Here is a 6,491-nt window from a genome sequence, read left to right as displayed (position 1 = left end):
AAGTCACTCAGTCGTGTCTGACTCTTTCTGACCCCATGGACTATACAGTCCATGGAATTCTCCAGGCCAGAATACTGCACTGGGTAGCCTTTCCCTTCTCTAGGGGATCTTCCCAACCCAGGGATCGAACCCAGGTCTCCTACATTGCAGGTGGATTCTTTACCAGCTGAGTCACAAGGGAAATTCAAGAATACTAGAGTGGGTAGCCTATCCCTTTTCCAGCAGATCTTCCTGACCCAGGAATTGAACCACGGTCTCCAGCATTGCAGGTGGATTCTTTACCAACTGAGCTATCAGGGAAGCCAGGAAGCATGAGGATAGAGGCTGAGTGTGGGGCAATTCATTAAGCAACATACCATGGTAACAGACGATTGATTCAATAGTTATTACCAATGCCTGCTCCAAAGATAGATCTGAGCTTTCATCATGGTTCTTTCTCGTCTAGCTCTATAGCCTTGGATAAGTTAACCTCTGAGTCTCAGTTTCCTCATTTATAAAATGGAAGCAAAAATAGCATCACTATCAACATTATTGTAAAGATTAAATGAGATAATCTGTATAGCCTGTTTGGCATCATACTTGACCCAGAACAAATACTCTACAAATCAGAGGTCACAAAACTGAAATTGTATATTCAAATAATTCAGTTAATTCTCTCTATTGGGATCTAGTCCCAACCACCAACTGGGAAATTACATTTAGACTTACAATCTAGAATTACATCTTCTTCAAATCTGACCACACTGGACCACCATTCCTACATGGCAACAACGGATAGAGCTAGGGGGCAGTATATCAATGTGTGAACAAAAGAAAATCTGCCCACCAGGGCTTAATCAAGTAAGGGTTTAGTTTTCCTCATGCAGCAAGATGTTCAGGAGTCAGAAGTCCAAGGCTGACACTGAGGCTGAGCGATGCTGTCAGGAACCTGGGCTCCTCTGTCTGACTGCTTCGTCATCTTTAGCATGTGGTGTTTGGTCCTCACAGTCTCGAGATGGCTGCTGCACATCCAGCCAGAGCACATGTGTTTCAGACAAAAAAAGAGGATGGAAGACACAAAGAGGCAAAGGACAAAATCTCTTCAGGCAAAGGACTGTCCTTTCAGCTGAGAAAGGAAGACTCCCCATGGTCTTCCACTAATGTCTTAAAGGTCAGAAGTGAATTGTATCAGCCATACCTTGCTCCAAGTTTGGCTGGGAAATGGAACATTCATTACTGCTGCTATTACTAAGAAAGAAGGCAGTGGAAAATGTGTTGTAAAATGCAAGTTAGAGTATTTCCATTCAGAACAGACCCTTCCCAGTCTGGTTTATCATTTACCTGCCCTCCATGGCCCCATATCTGTATTTGTGTTTGCAACTCCTTTTGTTATTCTCAGCCAAGTCACGGCATAGATTTTGGAGTATGTTCTGGCCTTTCTAAGCTCAGGACAGAACTGAATTTTCAAGGTTCCACCCTCCTCAGCTTCATTCTTCATCTTTAGCTTCTCATCAAGGGCAGGGCTAATAGACAATATGCTCAAAGAAGCAAGGGAAAGTTTTGGGCCAACCTCTTAAAAGTAGCTCTGACTGTACTGACCATATTCTTGCCATGGCCTTGGCTGAAAGTGAGAAAATATTCTTTCCCCTCTACTCCATTTGTCCTATTTTTCCTTTTGATGGACTTTGATAGTTTCATACCATTTTTCAAGGCAGGCTATTGAAGTTCCAGGAGGTGACCTCTATTTACTACAATAAAATTAGTGATTTATAGAAAGTCAGAATTCCACAATCCCCCAAACTCTCCTTTTATCCCTAACTACTATGTCAACAAAGCACCCAGCATCCAGCGTGGTTCAAAGGTCTGAATTGTGTAGCAAAATAAATCATTTTTTAAATCCCAATAGTAATGTATGGTAGGAGCATTCTTAACTTGAATTGAGTAGGGGGGAAGAGAGCAGATGCAGCCAACCTTGGTTGTAGTATATTACTCAAGTTGATATGGGGCCGAGGAGATTGGATATTTAATGTCAATAATACTGTGAGAGGAGGGTGAAAAAAGTCTGAGTTCCACTAGAAAATAAGAAGGTAAAATTTAGGTCCCATAAGCCCTGGCCTATTTTTTCTTCCCTTCTCCTCCCACTCTGTCATTCTCCTGGTTTCTTACCATCCTCCTCCTCCTTCTCCCTTCCTTCCTGCCTGCTAATCTATTTCTATGTCCACTGCTGAAAGTCTAGCAAGTTTTTCCACTAGGACCCTAATTTAGTTCAGTGTTGACATTCTAATATATGCAGGTTGCTGGTCCCAAACTTGCTTATTCAAAGGCACTTGATGTGGTGATTCACATCTCAATGTTCCAACCTAAACCTCTGGTGTGTGCAGAGCTGGCCCAGAGCCCATGCAGAGTTTACTTTGGGCAAATTTGCACACTCAAGGTGGCGTCCACTCCAGGAGACTTGAATTCCTACAGAGAAAAGGTCCATCTGTAAGTATGGGAGTAAGCTGGAGGGCTCTGACTGCCCAGGGACATCAACGCACTTCAGTTCAGTAAATCTGTTTTGAGCTCCTATATATTCAGGCCTTCCCAGGTAATTCAGATGGTAAAGAATCTGCCTGCAATGCAGGAGACCTGGGTTCGACCCCTAGGTGGGGAAGATCCCTTGGAGAAGGGAATGGCAACCCACTCCAGTATTCTTGCCTGGACAGAGGAACCTAGTGGGCTACAGTCCATGGGGTCGCAAAGAGTCAGATACGACTGAGTAACTCACACACACACATACACACACATACACATACACACCTACTATACTTAAACACAGTATGAGGTGCTGGGGATACAAAGATTCAGAAGATATGACTCTGTTTTCAAGAAGCCCACCGCTGGGACTTCGCTGGTGGTCAAGTGGGTGAGACTGTGCTTCCAGGGCAGGGGGGCCTGGGTCCAGTCCTTGGTCAGGGAACTAGATCCAGCCAGCTACAAGTAAGACCCAGTACAGCCTAAATAAATCAAATCCAAAAAAAAAAAGACCACCATGTAGAAGAGGCAGCCGACCCCAAAAGAAATGACTTACTCCTTTTGGAAAGTGTGAAATTCCATAGGGCAGGGCTTCTCACACTTTAACGTGCATATGGCACCCTTGGGGTTCTTGAAAAAATGTCAGTATAAATTCAGTGGATCTGGGAGGGGCCCAGGATTCTGCCTAAGAGGCTCATGCCTTCCCTGCTGTTCCTAGCAAGGTCCTAGGGTGGGGGATCAGTCATGAAGAGGAAGACTTAGAGGGGCCCTGGTGGAGAAAGGACCCAGGGAGAAATTAAAGACTGCTTCTTCTGCCTTTTAGAAGCCTGTGGCTTCCCCTCAGGAAGTCTGAACAGCAGCAACAGAGCTTCACCAGGCTTGACCCATCCCACTCAGGCCACCTATCACTAGGGTGCCAGAAACCAAACGAACATTTTTTGACCATAGGCTGAATATTGGGGCCGTTTCAGGAGGTAAATATTTAAAAAGATGCAAGAAAGCATAGTTTAGGGTTGAGGGGGAGTAAGTGCGCTCTTGTTCTTCTTGGGACAGCCTTCATTTCTCTTTTCCGTCTTCACTGGAAAAAGGAGTCTCTCAGTGCACTGCAGATTCTGTAGCTCTCAGAACCCCTCCCTGCATACAAGTGACTATACTTGTCAGAGTTCGTATGACATGCCACACATAGTACCTGTGCCTGCTTTAACCATCTTGAGCTGAAAACACATGGAAGTCGTATTCTGGTTTTTGCTTTTTAAAGCCTGAAGCCAGATGCTAGGATCTATTTTGTACTTCTGCATCTCTACTTAGAAAACTTTTCCTTCTCCTTTCTTATAAAAAATGGTGTTGAGAGCACCCTATGTAGAAAACCACTAGGTGGTCAGTGCGTTTTCCAGGCCGTGAGACTCCCCGTGTCTGCTTCTGTATTAGCTATCTATTAACACAGTTACTGCTGTGTGACAACCAACCACAAAACCTCCTAAGCAATATACTTGTTGTCCACGCATCTGGCAGTCAGGAAGGAGGTTCTGCTGATCTAACCCTGGGCCCATATGCATATCTGGAGGTCACCAGTTGTCCTGACTGTACAACTGGGGAGACTGGGCTCTTATCTCTGTGTCCTATATTCCAACAGGCTGTCCCGGGCCTGTTTTCACTGCAGTTATGGAAGGTGTAAGAATGCAGGCAGAGAGATGCAAGTGACTGTTTTCAAGTCAATGATGGCATTATGTCTGCTAAAATCCCTTCTGTCAGAGGAAGTCACATGGCTGGGTCAGAATTCGATTGGAAGGGGACTCTGGCAGGGTTACATAGGGAGGGCGTGGACGCAGGAAAGGGAGAAAAACTGAGGTTAGAAATGCAATCCATTAGCACAGTCTTTACAAGTAACAGAGCATCTTTCTAGTTCATAGTTAAGCTGATCCAAGCAACATCTTTGCAGACAGCAACCATCTACCCTTCTCTGCTGTGGTAAAGACAGAACAGCTGCAGAAAGTCCTGGGAAAACAAAGGCATCTGAGAGGAGAGAGAGCAACCAAGTATTTACTGACAATGCTCTATTCATAATCCAACATTTCATTCAAACTCAGAAAGATGTGTTGACACTCTGCCTGGTTTTATAAACCCCACCTTAAAGTGGCATCTCTGCAGCAGTAGAATTATCCAGTTTTCTGCCTCTTTGAGAAGCAAGGGCCTGGGCTCATGAGGTAAACAAAGGGTAATGAAACAGCAAATGGCAGGGTGTCAAGTTGTTGGAAGGTGTCTAGCAGGATGCCACGGGGACACGGTTTCATTCTGGTCTCATTTAACATCTTCATTAATGATCTGGAAGAGGGAGTAAACAACACATTAATTATAATCACAAGTGATGCTAAATTGGGATTTGTTGCCTGCACCAGAGGAAGGGACTCTGAAAGACCAGGCAGGAGATGGATCCTGCTTAGAAAAGGCCAACAGCACCTAGGAAAATGCTGCTACACACGTCAGGGGAGGGAGCAAGTCATGTGGAAGCAACGGAGTTAAAGGCAAGGAAGCTGGCAACTGCTTATGTAAAATAGTCTTTAAATATCTAAAAATACCAGTGATATCATGTCCAGAGGAATACTTTCAAGTACATAGTATTCTAATTAAAAAGAAAAAAGGAAGCTGCCTAAAGTCTTTTCTGGGACTTCCTCAGGTATTCACACATAAACCAAAAGGGGGAAAAGTTTACATTAAGAAATTAGAAAAAAAAAGAAATTAGAGACAAGCAAGCTAAAGCAGGTGAGAGGAGAAAGACAATACCATTTGGATTATAAACTTGAATTTTTCCCCTTCACAGCTTCTTTCTCCCACTGGGGTATCAGCTCCAGAGGGCCGGGATTCATGTTGATTTGTTTTCTGCTGTATCTCCAGCACCTGGAATTATGCCTGTGACAGAGAAGCCACTTAATAAATATGTGTTAAATGAATGAATGAATAAGAAATGGAGTGGAACTCCTAAGCAAAGAATCAAAAGAGGTTTTCTCTCCATAAGGTGCAAACCAGTCAAAGATGGGTTTAAAAGAAAAACAAACAGGCAAAATAAACAGTGGGGATTGGAGGAAATGAATAAAATGGACATTAGCAAAGGTTCCCAGAGAACTGAGACCCTCCTGGCTTTATCATACAGTACAAATAGTAGTCACGGTAGTAGTAACCATTAGAGTGATGGTAAGTATCCGGCACTGTTCTAGGTGCTCTGCAAGCATTACCTTATTGAATCATCACAGAAACACCCAGAGACATGTCCTATCATTTATGTGTGAGGTATAGAAAGACTAAGTAACTTTTCCAAGGTCCCATAGTGACAGCGTACTGCTGTGTGCTGTGCTTAAGTCACTCAGTCTTGTCTGACTCTTTGTGACCTCAGGAACTGTAGCCCACCAGGATCCTCTGTCTATGGAATTCTCCAGGCAAGAATACTGGAGTGGGTAGCCATTCCCTTCTCCAGGGGATCTTCCCCATCCAGGGGTCGAACCCAGGCCTCCTACATTGCAGGCAGATTTTTAACCATCTAAGCCACCAGGGAAGCCCTCCATAATGACTGTGGTCATAATTAAATTAATGCACCAGTAGCTTACGTTCTTTACTACTAGATTACATTGCCTGCTACACTGGCTTAAGAGAAAGGGGGATAGATGGAAGGGAGAGAGAAAGAGGGCTAAGGGGAGGGGAAAGAAGGAAGAAAACCAAAGGAAAAGTAAGCAGACTCAAAATGGGGCAGATGACTCTTCCCCATCTTCCCTCAGGAACCAAGTTCAGTGTGAGCATGAGACTGAAGACAATGCAGCTCTACTCCCTGTGTTTCATGGCCTCTGCCCTATCAGCTAGTATTTAAAGATTCTATTTTTTGGTACAAAATACCCCTTAATTCTAGGGCTTCCCCCATGGCTCAGTGGTAAAGAATGCGCCTGCAATGCAGGAAATACAGGAGCCACAGGTCCAACCTCTTGGTTAGGAAGATCCCCTGGAGGAGAGCA

General features: G+C 44.3%; 1 long non-coding RNA gene across 1 annotated transcript; it reads right to left on the bottom strand.

Moving 5' to 3' along the window:
• Window positions 1-4,319: 4,319 nt before the first annotated feature.
• LOC133250081 (uncharacterized) lies at window positions 4,320-5,966 on the bottom strand. Its single transcript, XR_009737222.1, has 3 exons — window positions 5,724-5,966; window positions 5,275-5,400; window positions 4,320-4,815 (listed from the first exon to the last, which is right to left on the bottom strand). It is a non-coding gene; the product is annotated as an uncharacterized LOC133250081 (long non-coding RNA).
• Between the last annotated feature and the right edge of the window lie 525 nt (window positions 5,967-6,491).

This window comes from Bos javanicus, chromosome 6 (genome assembly GCF_032452875.1).
Source record: "Bos javanicus breed banteng chromosome 6, ARS-OSU_banteng_1.0, whole genome shotgun sequence".
Lineage (NCBI taxonomy): Eukaryota > Metazoa > Chordata > Mammalia > Artiodactyla > Bovidae > Bos > Bos javanicus.
This window is presented reverse-complemented; position numbering and strand designations above follow the sequence as displayed.